The sequence below is a fragment of the Cervus canadensis genome, chromosome 8 (genome assembly GCF_019320065.1).
Source record: "Cervus canadensis isolate Bull #8, Minnesota chromosome 8, ASM1932006v1, whole genome shotgun sequence".
Lineage (NCBI taxonomy): Eukaryota > Metazoa > Chordata > Mammalia > Artiodactyla > Cervidae > Cervus > Cervus canadensis.
Window position 1 is genome coordinate 74,385,859 of NC_057393.1, and position 13,527 is coordinate 74,399,385.

A 13,527-nucleotide genomic window follows, 5' to 3' on the forward strand; every position below is an offset into this window, starting at 1 on the left:
CTTCACCTCACCTCACCATCATCAATGGGCCATTCCTTTTTGACTTTTTTTTTTAATTTAAGAAATAAGATAGATTTGAGCATACTCTTCACATATGCAAACTCCACATGCATTTGTAAAATAGCTGGAAAGTGTTAAAGCTATTGTCTCTTCCCTTTATAGTACTTATCCCTATTTATGTTGCAGCATGTTGGATATAGTTCCCTGACCAGGGATCAAACCTGAGCCCCCTGCATTGGGACTGGGATGTCTTAACCACTGGACCACCAGAGAAGTCCCTACAGTACTTATAACTATTTATGAAAAACCTATTACATACCAGAGATTATTTATGTTATTTCTGGGTTTCACAACAACACTTCAAGATAGTATTAAAGTCCCAATTTTAGGGCTAGAGAACATGAAACTTGGACAAGATAAGAGACTTTCCTAGTGAATTAAGGGGTGGAAAAGGGATTCTATTCCAGGTTTCTTTAACTTGGAAGCTCTTGCTGTTCAAGTCAGATGAGCTGGTCCCATGCAGCCCATGATCTGGGCCTCGTGCTCTTGAGTGCTGACTCATTAGGCCTCAGTGATGACCGAGACATGTGCTTATTAACCCTCAAAATCATCTCTTCAGTTAACCGAAGCAGTTGTTCAATAGCTTAGCAATTGACCCAAACTATTCCTTCTTTAATAATGATAATAATCATAGAAAACACTTTAATTTTTATAGTTTTCAAAGCCCTTTTTATGTGTCATGCTGCTTGAGCTGTGTGTTAGGTAGAACACAGCATGATCCCCTTTCTACACATAGAGGAACTGAGGGTCAGTCAAGTTCATGTCCTGACATTTACTTGGCTTAAAAGGGGCAAGACCAGGTCCTGAGGCCTGGTGGTCCCTTTTGTGCTCTGCATTGCTCTTCTTAAGACACTAACTTAAGGATCTGAGAAAGAATGGGAGGCTCTAAGGCAGATGCACCTCTTACTTTCCTTGACCTTTGTTGAACTACAATGCTCTGTAGAAACACTATCTTTTGTCTGTGAAAGATTCACCAGCCAAGAAATAAAAATGGCATGTTTGAAGTGATTAAAAGTGAGGTTCGACTATATTTGCTGGGTAGATACTCGGATTCTGGCACCCTTGTACTTGACTATAATTATCTCTAATTATCATTGCATTCTGGTGGATGCTTTCTACTTCTATAAAATCCTGATCTTTTCCCCTCATGTCACCTGGAGGGCCCTTTTTTCTAAACTCCCTAGGATTGTCACTTAAAGTTGACTGCCATGTCTCACCGGCAAAAAATTCCCAGGTTATTGAAACAAGCACTTACTTCTCTATACTTGGGCTTTCTGTATCACTGCTTACCTGGCACTTTGTACTTTAAGAATTAGAAAAAAATTTTTTCTCTCTTTCTGATCTCATTTTATCCAACAACAATGATTTCTAAGTAATGTGTTTGTGTTGAATTCCTGGCTTAGCCACAATCCTGCAGGAGAAAAAATTCAGGGTGGGGACTCTCTATAACTCAGAAAAGTGGGATATGCTCAGAGTAGCTGGGATGGGGGTGGGCAGAAGTGTGGGGAGAGATGGGAATAGCAGGGGAGGGACAGAAATGGCTTTCGTGAGAAAATGCTTTTTTCTGGCTCAGTCAGACATGGAGGTTTCTCTGTTGAAACTTCTCCTTTTTTTTACAAACTCCATGAAAGTGAATTGTGTGTGAGGGAAAAATGATCTCACACCTTGCTCTGCATTCCATGAAGTAAAAACATCGTGGTGGAAAATTAAAAGGAAAGCAATTTGATTTCTCTATTTCCCTTGCCATATATTTTCAATATTACTAAACTGTTGGACCAAGCCTGCTAAGTGTCTGTCCTTGTTTACCTCATTTGTCATTTCCCAATGACTTTATTTAGCAGCTTGCTAAATATAATGCTCCCTCACCCTGTTTTTTGTTGTGTTTTTTTTTTTTTTAAACATGAAAGATAAGATAGGAAGTAGTGACATAATTTCTCTGGATTCACACTGCAAGTTAATAGCAAAGACTGGGGCAGGATAAGATCTCAGACCCACTGTTTCCCAGCTCAGCTCTAGGGCACAAATACTAGAAGATGGATCACGCCACCAGGGTGAAATGTTTATCAGGATTAATAATTCAGTTACATAGAAGTGGGCTGGGCAAACCCCAGCCAAGAGTCAGATCTGGCCCACTGTCTGTTTTCTTGTGGCCTGACCTGAGAGCTAAAAGTGGTTATTTGCATTTTATAAGATTTTTTTAAATCAGAAGGAAAATAGTATTTCATAGCACATGAAAGTTATATGAAATTCTACTTTTGTGTCCATGGTACAGTTGCATTGGAACACAGCCACACTTGTTTGTTTATCTATCATCCTTGGCTGCTTTTAGGCTATAATGGAAGAGTTGAGTGGTTATAACAAACACTTGAAAAGCCTAAAATAGTTTATAATTTGTAAAGTAGACAGCCTGCTAAGCCTAAAATATTTATTGTGGGGCCCTTTACAGAAGAAGCTTGCTGACCCTGGATATAGAAGATTCTGAGGGATGAGGCATATTAATTTTTGACTCATGTCTAAAGTCCAGTGTCTGTCATCAATGGGAAGCAGAGAAGGGTAGGACAGTAGATGAATCTTCTACAGGAAGATTCCAATTTTTCTCGGAGTGTGTTTCATATGAATCCCCAAGTACATAAGGACTCCTCCTTTTTTTTTTTTTTAAAGTCAATTCTGAGTTTTTCAGTTATGGGAAAGGAAAATGGTACTCAGAGAAGCTTAGTGACTTCCTGGAAGTCACATAGCTGGTCAGTGGTGTAAGTCCAGATCTTCTCTTTCAATTCCAGGGCGCTTTCTGTTACACCATGCTTGTGTAAATTGGGGTAGCCAGAGAGAAGCCAAGGGGGAGAGTTTTTCCAGGCCTGTGTCACCAGCGTCTCCCCTAGTACGCCTTAAACTGTACCACTCTTGTATTCTTAGTATGGTCTTCCTGGTAGCCCTAATGGCCCATGTGGTCACATCTTATATTATCAACTAGAGGATGAGTCCTTTGGACAAAGGGTTTTCAGATTTAACAAGTTAAATATATAATATCCAGTTAAATTTGAATTTTAGATAAAAAAATGCTTTTTTAGTATATGATGTCCCATATAATATTTGAATCTATTTGCATGAGGTACATTTGAAAGTTATATTAAAATTGTCTGTCTGTTGCTTATCTGAAATTCAAATTTAACTGGACATCCTGTATTTTAACTGATTATCCTTCTTTTGAGAGAAGGGATCAGGGACTTCCACGTTCATTGCACTATTATTCACAGTAGCCAAGATATAGAAACAATCTATGAATTCAACAGAAGAATGGATAGAAAAGATGTCATATGTATTCACACACATATATAATGGATATTATTGGATATATATATTCTAGTATATATAATGGAATATTACTTGGCCATAAAAGAAGGAAATCCTGCCATTTGCAACAATATGGATAAATCTGGAGAACATTCTGTTAAGTGAAATAAATCAGATAACGACAAGTACTGTATGGTATCACTTATATGTAGAATCTAGAAAAAAGAAGAAGAAAAAAACCAATCTCATAGAAACAGAGAATAGAATGGTGGCTGCCAGGGGCTATTAGAGGGGAAGATAGAGAGATGTAGTTCAAAGGTGTGAACTTTCAGTCATAAGATGAAGTTCTAAGGATCTAAATACATCTAATGTACAGAATGGTGACTATAGACAATAACATCATATTGTATACTTGAAATTTCCTGAGAGCAGATCTTAAGTGGTCTCACAGCAAAGGACGAACAAACAAAAGCAATTAAATGAGGTAATGTTTTTAAAGCATTTAGCTTGTTGCCCGATATAATGGGATTATTGAAATGCCTAAGTACTACTCATAGACCCATCATTTTCATTGTGTCCAAAAATTAGCCTTCCAATTTGAATCAGTACCTTCCAATAAAACTTTCTGTAGTGATAGAACAAGCTTGTATTTGTGCTGTCCAGTATGTGCTTATTAAGTAGATGAAATGTAGCAAATATGACTAAAGAGCTGAATTTTTGTTTTAAAATTGTTTTAGAATTTAAGATTGTTTTAAAAATTTAAATTAAATTTAAGTGGCTATACATGGCTCATGGCTACCATATTTTACTGTGTACATCTACAGTGTAAACATAAAAGGAGCAAGTCATTTCGTAAGATCACTGATGCCATTTGAACATGTCAACATAAAAGCCATAAAAATAGAACAAAATCAGAATTATCAGCTGTTCATGGTTTTAGAACCTGACATGATATAGTGTATACAATACTCATAAAAATATTTCTTGACTGGAGATAGCAGATAGATCGAATTTATATATGTAAATACATAAACATACACTTACAGGGAATATTTTGGATAAATTTATTTTAAACCAGATTATCTGGATAATTATCTCAATTTCTCATTTTGCTGTGTGTGTGTGTGTGTATGTATTGCTCAGTCATGTCTGACTCTTTGCAACCCCATGGATTATAGCCCTCCAGGCTCCTCTGTCCATGGAATTCTCCAGGCAAGAATACTGGCGTGGGTAGCCATTTCCTTCTTCAGGGGATCTTCCTGACCCAGGGATCAAACTCAGGTCTCCTGCATTGCAGGCAGATTCTTTACCATCTGAGCCACCAGGGAAGCCCTCTTTTACTTTGGCTTATATTAACATGAGGACTTCTTTGCACCTTGCCCTTCCAGTGTCCCTGGTAAACAATACTCACCAACACGACATTTAGTCCTGTTGAACCCAGTGGGGCCTTCCAATCCTCAACTAGACAGTGGAGGAAGGTATGACCCATTGACTGGAAATGGCATATGAAGTAAAAACCATTTCTTACCCTGGAGTTAGACACATTCTTTTAAGGAAATGCTTGGGTAATCTGGAAAGAAAAAAAAAAAAGTTATGTATTAAAATGATAGCATATCTGCTGCATATCTTCTGATTACTCCCTTTTAGATTCAGGGTTCAGCCTTCTCCTCCTAGCTCTGTGCCCTGGGAGGCTGATCTGTGGACTGCCTCCTTGCTCTGGGCTTCCTGTTCTGGGCTTCCTGTTGTAATGGGCCAGTTGGAGGCATCAGCAGGAGATCTGGCAATCAGATAAGAGTGATATTGGAGTATTTATTCCCCTAACTGCCTTCCTGTGGGGACAGTGTGGATTATATGGGTCCCCATACTATGAATCATAGCCTGTGCCTCCTGTTAGGGACCCTCTCCTCACAATTATCTTTCTTCTTGGAAACAGCTCCTTCCCATTGCCTCTTCAGGCCTAGGGAGAGTCAGGGGAGTCCAGCCATTGCTAGCCCCAGAGGTTACTCTATTCCTTGTTTCCTCACACCTTGACCACTCCTCTGAAAAGAGTCTCTTTATCATAAACTTTCCTCATATTACACAATCTGAGTGTGCCATTATTTTTTGCTGGGACTTTGTCTCGTGTATCTGTGAAATAGTATCTGGATGCCCTCTCTCTGGGGCTTTCTTCTTAGGGACAATTGCTATAGGGATAATTTAGGACATTGCTCTTTAAAGCAGTTGTTTAATCTCACTTCCATACCAGACACCAACTCAGACCCCTCTGGGGTGAGTCATTCTATTTGTGTGGGTGGGGTTAGTTAAACTCTCTAAAGTGTAAGAAAGATTATCTTGATAATGGTGATAGAATTTTCTCAAAAGTCCAAGTGCATAGGCCCCAAATAAAATAAACACCCAAGAAGGCCTGGGCATTTAGATGCCTTGGACAGTGACCCACAACTCAGCCCCTCCTTTCTGGGCAGGATGTGGTCAGAGTACTATATACAGTTAAGAAATTTCCCTTCTGAGCTTCTTTATCCTGTAGTTTGGTGTGGACGAAATCAATTCCAAATAATACCTAGAATTTGAGTGCAGAATTAGTAGAAGAGTTTTGGAAGAATCAGAATAACATATTAATTTTTCTTCTGCCCCAAAGATTGTTAAAAATGGTTCTTTACAGAATTCCCTTCCTTTATTTTGGATTGAGTTTTTTTGGCATGGGATGATACACTGGGACTCACGTGGACTTCTGCCTTTTCAGTATCATCCTCGTAAAAGTGCTAAAGCCCCTTTCCCCCCTCATGTCCCTCACATCCTGAAATACCTTTCTACCCAGAAGTTCTGTCACAATTCCAGAAATCACCATTATTAGCATGATAACCTTAAGGGTATTACGGAGTGCTCCATTTTGCTGGGTTAAGGCATCATTTTGTGGGAAAGGAGATGATGTCTTGTCAGGATTAAATGTATATGGTTTAATCTGTGTCCATCTAGTATCCTCTAGTGCAGGGAGAATGGAGTAATGGGAGTCCTGGTTGGGAAGGAGGTAAGCTAAGGTGTGAGGCATACAGGGTCACTCAGGAATAGCAGACCTGCTCTGGGCAGCACAGAGGTAAATTAGATGACCAGGGAGCTCTGGATGCCTGAGTGTGCTGGGTGTAGTTAACAATGTCATCAAAGGATGAACTCTGCTGAAACATGAAAACACAGTCTGTGTAACGTGTTTGGGTCAAAGCTTAATAAATATACTTCCTTTTCTCCTTCATTCATAATGTGGCTGAAAACTGTCCCAGATATCCCAGATTGTCAAAGGATACCTAAAGATGTGTCTGATCTTAAAGAACTAAACTGGTATGATAAATCAGAAGCCAGAATGGCAATCATCTGTCAGGCTGATGAATTAATTGATAGTGGCTGCGTGAAATGTCATGTTGATAAGGAGTGTGAGGTGGCATCCAGTCTTAATGAATAAGGATGGCACTGTTGATTAGCAATGGGCTTGTGGGCTTGGTAGGGGGAGGTGATGTCTGTGCTGCTCATTTTCCAGGCCTACCAAGGGTCTTTCCCCCCTTTAATCCATAATAAAACTCTAATTTCTGGATGTTCAGGGGCCTTAGACTGACTTCAGAATCCCTAGTATTTGCCTCCTGGGAGTTTACTGTCACTGGGTTAGTTTATGCATGGAAGGTATATTTGCATGAAACTTTTCATTTTTCCTATGATTACGTCTGTAATTTGGCTTAGATGCCAGTGGATAGTTTGGGGATTTCAGCTGAGGTCTAATGGCCCAAGGGACTAATGGCCCACTCAAAAAGTGGCTGATAAGGGACAAATCTTCATATGCTTGTTTTCTCATTTCACACTTCCAAACTAGGTCAAGTCTGAGTGAAGCCCTTGGAGACATCCTTGACTCTTCTCTTTCCCCACGCAACCTGTCAGTAAGACCTGATGCTGATATGACCACTTTTTATCACTCGCACTGTCACCACTCGTCTACCCTCTGCTGTCTCTTACCTTGTCTGCTGTCGTAGAGTCCCATCCGGCTTCTTGCTCTCACTCTTTCTCCCTTCAGTCTGTTCTCCATGCAGATTTTGAAAACATAAAAATATCACTCACCTGCTTAAAATCCTCAGTGGTTTTGCAACACACTTGGAGTAAGATCAGAACGCTTTACCATGGCCTCAGCTATCCACACAGTCTATGCTTTGGCTCCTGCCTGTCTCTTTGGCCTTATTTCCTGCTACTCTCTTCCCCTCTCATGCTCTTCAAGTCACCCTGGCTTACTTTCTGTTCCTCTGTCTTATCAAGTTAGCTCATTTCCACCATGGCCCCTTTGCCAGGTATGTTCTCCCCATAGATATTCATGAGGCTTTCTCCTTCATTCATCTAGGTCTCCTTCAAATGTTACTTTCTTACTTGGCCCCTTTATCTGAAGTGACACCCCCCTCCCCATGTTACTCCTCATTTTCTAACTTTATTTTTTTGTTGTTGTTCATTACTACTGGCTATTACATTGTTTTTTATGTGAATATATTTTTTTTTTTTCTGGAATGTAAGTCTTTGAGACAGGGACTTTTATCTTTAATATTGTATCCCAATGCCTAGAAGAATGTCTAGAACATAGTAAGTATACAGGAAATATTTGTCAAAAGGATGAATGGATTTTTAAAAGTAAGGGATCTTCTTTAGGCTGTGGGATTGCATATCAAGTCATGTGGATGCTCAAGATAGCGGCGCTTGGGGAGATGAGGCAGCAGTCCTTGGCAAGGAGTGTGGCACCTGTTTGGCCAGGTCCAGACTGATGGGCTGATGCAGGAGCTCTAAGGTAGCCAGGCCATGAGAAAGGACAGAGCTTCCAGGGAATTGTGAATCGATGCCAGAATCTAAGTAAATGAGCACAGCAGCAGCTATGAATTCCTTACTCAAAGAGGTTAGTGCTGAGGCACTTTCTATTTCAGATGGAAAGCTTCTTAAATGCTTATAGTTGAAACAAGGCCATGGCGTAGGGCCTGAGTAGGTTCTGAAGTTGAGCTTGAGCTCAGTTTAGAAATGGTAAACTGATTCATCCAAGGAGAGAGGAGATAGAAGCCTACCTGCTATGAAACCATCATTGATCAATCCATTTAATTCTGCAGAGTCTAGGGAGAGACTCAAGCCTTCCAAAACCATCTCCTGACATACTATAACCCCCACCTTGCAAACACCCCCCCCAAAAAAAACCCACAATTTTTAGGGGAGATGTCATGGTGCTGATAGTCCCCAGAGACCAGTGAGTTCTGTGGCCCACTCACTTCTCATGTTGGGGAACTCCACTCAGCAGCAGGGGCCTCTGTGCTGGCCGGGAATCCCCACTGCCACCGTCTCTATGGGGCTGAGCTGCAAACTGCTTTTCAGATTTAGCACACAACCTCATGAGAAGGCAAAGTTGTATTGTCTCTGATGAGACCCAGGGCAAATGATGCTGAAATATCTGGGAAATGGGAAGATTACTTCTAGAGGTTGGAAATGCCCTCTGGAAAATGCTCAAGCTGGAAGTGTAGCAGGCACTGGCTTTTGTGTGTCCCCATCCCCAATTCTATTTGTTGATTCCTAATATTCTATACAGAAAGTACATTGTTGTGTGTTCATAACCTAGCTCAACATCTGAGGGTAAGTAGAAAAGAGACTTGGCGTGGCTTTCAGAGGAAGTAAGGTGAAGTTTCTTCCCCACCAACCTAGTAAGTAAACCGCTTAGGCCTTTCATGACTCAGAAACCACAGACCCCACAGCCAGCATGCATTTATTCATTCTGGTCTACAAATATTGATTGAGAGTCTATTGTGTGTGACTAACACAGTGCTTGGGTTGAGGACGTAATGGTAAAATAAGATTCACTCTCTCCCCTCAAAAGTACTTAATCCCACTGTAGTGTGGTAATTCTACAATATGGAGGGCAGTATAATCTAGTAGCTAGGAATGTAACAAGCTGAGTTTTGTTACTGTCTCTATGACCTTGGACAAGCCCCTTCCCTTCTGTGAGTTTCAGTTTTCTCATCTATATTTCAAGGAAATTACCCATATTGTGGGATTTAATAACATAATTAACATTAAGTGGTTACTCATGTGTCAATAAGTGTAAGTTATGATTCTGGTTATTATTTTATGATAAGAGTAGAGAAAGTTGTGGCACATTTTTATATTGAAATGCCATATTTCTAGGCAAATGTATTTCTATTTCTGTTCAGGGCCACTCCTGGAAAAAATTAGAGTAATAGAGAAGCTCAATCTACTGAGCTTCTCTCAATAGATTGACTGATTCGAAGGAATCCAAGCAAGATATACATGTAATATTGTCATTGATTTAGAGCATTATCCTTCTTAGAGATGTTCACATCTCTCCCAAAGAATGATGTTATTTCAGATATCAGTAAAAACTGCTTTTTATGGAAGTAATGAAAGAGTCTGATATTTATGTAAGTAGGGACAGATTGACAGACTGGTCCAAGAAATCAGAAAATGGAAACTTGGATCATAACAGAAATGACAATACAAATCTTCAGAGACAGAAAGAACTATTCAAATGCTGGGATAATTGACTGTGAAAAAAAAATTATCCCTACCTCACACTACATACACAAGCAAATTCCAGATAGAATTAAGACCTCCATATTAAAAGGAAAATTTAAAATTTTGAGGAGAAAACAGAGTACACTTAAGCATAGGGAACTATGTTTCAAAGGGTATATACCAAAAAGAAGAGGTTCTAAAATATGACTATATTGAAATATTACACTTCTGTACCAACAAAGAAACAATAAACAAAGTTAAAATATGAGCTGCAAACTGAAAGAAGATATTTATAATTCCTGTAAGTAACAAATAATTCTTTATAAAAATTTGTATTTTTGATTCCTACAAGTCAATAAAAAAGATAATCCAAGAAAAATGGACAAATAGTATGAATTGTACAGTTGCAGAAAAAGAAAGAGCTCAATCTCATTAATGACAAGGGAAATTCAAAGTAAAATCATAGTGTGATACCATTTTACACTTCTCTTGTTGTTGTTCAGTTGCTAAGTAATGTCTGACTCTTTGCAACCCCATGGACTGCAGCACACCAGACTTCCCTGTCCTTCACTATTTCCCAGAGTTTGCTCAAACTCATGTCCATTGAGTTGGTGATGCCATCCAACCATCTCATCTTCTGTTGCCCTCTTCTCCTCATTCCCTCAGTCTTTCCCAGCATCAGGGTCTTTTCCAATAAGTCAACTCTTCCCAGTAGGTGGCCTAAGTATTGGAGCTTCAGCTTCAGCATCAGTCCTTCCAATGAATATTCAGGATTATTTCCTTTAGGATTGACTGGTTTGATCTCCCTGCTGTCCAAGGGACTCTCAAGAGTCTTCTCCAGCATCACAGTTTGAAGGCATCACTTCTTCAGCACTCAGCCTTCTATATGGCTCAACTCTCACATTCAAATATGACAACTGGAAAAGCCATAGCTTTGACTATATGGGCATTTATCAACAAAGTGATGTCTCTGCATTTTAATACAGTTTAGGTTTGTCATAGCTTTTTTTCCCCAAGAAGCATCTTTTAATTTCATGGCTACAGTCATCATCCGCTGTGATTTTGGAGCCCAAGAAAATAAAGTCAATCACCCTTTCCATTGTTTCCCCACCTATTTGCCATGAAGTGATGAGACCAGATGCCGTGATCTTCATTTTTTGAATGTTGAGTTTTAAGCCAGCTTTTTCACTCTCCTCTTTCACTTTCATCAAGAGGCTCTTTAGTTCTTCTTCACTTTCTGCCATTAGGGTGGTGTCATCTGCATATCTGAGATTACTGATATTTCTCCTGGCAATCTTGATTCCAGCTTGTGCTTCATCCAGCCTGGCATTTTGCATGAGGTACTCTGCATATAGGTTAAATAAGCAGAGTGACAATGTACAACCTTGACATACGCTTCCCAATTTTGAACCAGTCTGTTGTTCCATGTCTAACTGTTGCTTTTTAGAGCTGCATACAGGCTTCTCAGGAGACAGGTCAGGTTGTCTGGTATTCCCATCTCTTTAAGAATTTTCCATAGTTTGTTGTGATCCACAGGGTCAAAGGCTTTAGCATCGTCAATGAAGCAGAAGTAGATGTTTTTCTGGAGTTCTCTTGCTTTTTCTATGATCCAACAGATGTCAGCAATTTGATCTCTGGTTCTTCTGCCCTTACTAAATCCAGCTTGAACATCCGGAAATTCTCAAATCATGTACTGTTGAAGCCTAACTTGAAGGATTTTGAGCATTACCTTGCTAGTGTGTGAAATAAGTACAGTTGTACAGCAGTTTCATCATTCTTTGGCATTGCCTTTTCTTTGGGATTGGAATGAAAACTGACCTTTTCCTGTCCTGTGGCCACTGCTGAGTTTTCCAAATTTGTTGGCATATTGAGTGCAGCACTTTAAAAGCAGCATCTTTTAGGATTTGAAATAGCTCAGCTGGAATTTCATCACCACCACTAGCTTTACTCATAATAATGCTTCCTAAGGCCCACTTGAATTCACACTCCAGGATGTCTGGCTCTAGGTGAGTGACCACACCATCATGGTTATCTGGGTCATTAAGGCCTTTTTTGTATAGTTCCTCTGTGTATTCTTGCCACCTATTCTTAATTTCTTCTACTTCTGTTAGGTCCTTACCACTTCTGTGCTTTGGCTGCTTATCTTTGCATGAAATGTTCCCTTGGTATCTCTAATTTTCTTGAAGAGACCTCTAGTCTTTTCCATTCTATTGTTTTCCTCTTTCTTTGTAAAAACACCTAGTGGAAGTATCAAAAACGGGCCTGGTCAGGGCAAATATCAACTGGGGGACCAATTTGGAGTTGGAGGAAAGAAAAGAGTAGGCAGTGGTTTGGTGTTGGAAGGCTTAAAGATTTCACCAATATGATAAAATGTTATTGTTAAATCTAGGTGGTTGATAGTATATACACAAATGTGTATATATTTCCTTATGTTTGATGTTTTAAAATTTAAGAACAAATGGAAAAGAACTGTCTCCCTTTCTTGATGCTGAGACTGACCTTCCCTTCAGCTTTTCTAATTAGCTTTCCAGATTGGTAATAAGTGTAGGGGTCAGTTTGTTTCCAGCAGTACCTGTGGATCTGCAATATGAAGTTTAGCTCTTTGTCATGTTCTCTTCTTTGCTGACAACTGGGTTTATCTATATAAGGGATGTCAGGTATGGGTGTCGCTTCCCTTCACAGAGGTGCTGGCTGCGAGGTAAAAGGGCCTGAAATACAGTCTGTGTCATACTCCCAGGCTATACCCCCTGGCACAGGGCTGCATCCCTTGTCTGGCCACATCCTATCAGAGTTCTTACTAATTCAGATGCCTGTGGAGGAGCCAATTTTTTAATTTGATTGTGTAGTAGGTGGTACCTTTTTCTATTTGTACAAAAGCATCCTAGAGTAAAAGCAGACCTGACTTAGGATATTAAGGCTGCTTCTAGGGTATCCTACCCCTGTTGGGGTAGGTGTTAACTAAGTGGGGTCAAAAGCATGCTTACTCTGCCCAGACAGCCAGAGAAGATGGAGGAGGGTCCAACTTTGTTCACTAGTCTGTACTTCAGTTAACATTCCTCAACATTCCTTAAATCTGCAGCACATGGGAGCAAACCAGGTCCTACTCACCTTCCCCCTTCTAATCCAGAAGCACTCACGTGCAGACCAACTAGCAAATTTTTTTTTTTTAAATTTGAGGGCATTTTCTGATGACCTTGAATGGGAAAGCATAGTTGATGAATGATGAATTAGGTCTTGGCTGGGAAGGCAGATTGTAGGTGCTGGATAATAGCTATTTGGGGTGAATTGTTCTGACAATTAATTTCACCTGGTGTGTTTACTTAGCATCTGCTTTGGATTAGATATTACATGAGACAGACTGTAAAATAATCTTCACAAAGCTGATTAATTAACGGTACTAACAGACATAGCACACCTCCATTTTCATTCCCTGGATTGGGAGAATGACAATGATAATCTTCACTCTTCATATGTAGAAACAGCAAGAGATGAGATGAACAATGAGCTATTGAGTACAAACATATTTATTGGGTTGGCCAAAAGATTCAGGTCTTTCCATAACATTTTATGGAACTTAAAAGCTGTAACTTAAATTTGGTACAGTCCAGATTTGGTAAAAAGTCAGATTCACTCACTTGTCCAATTTTCCTT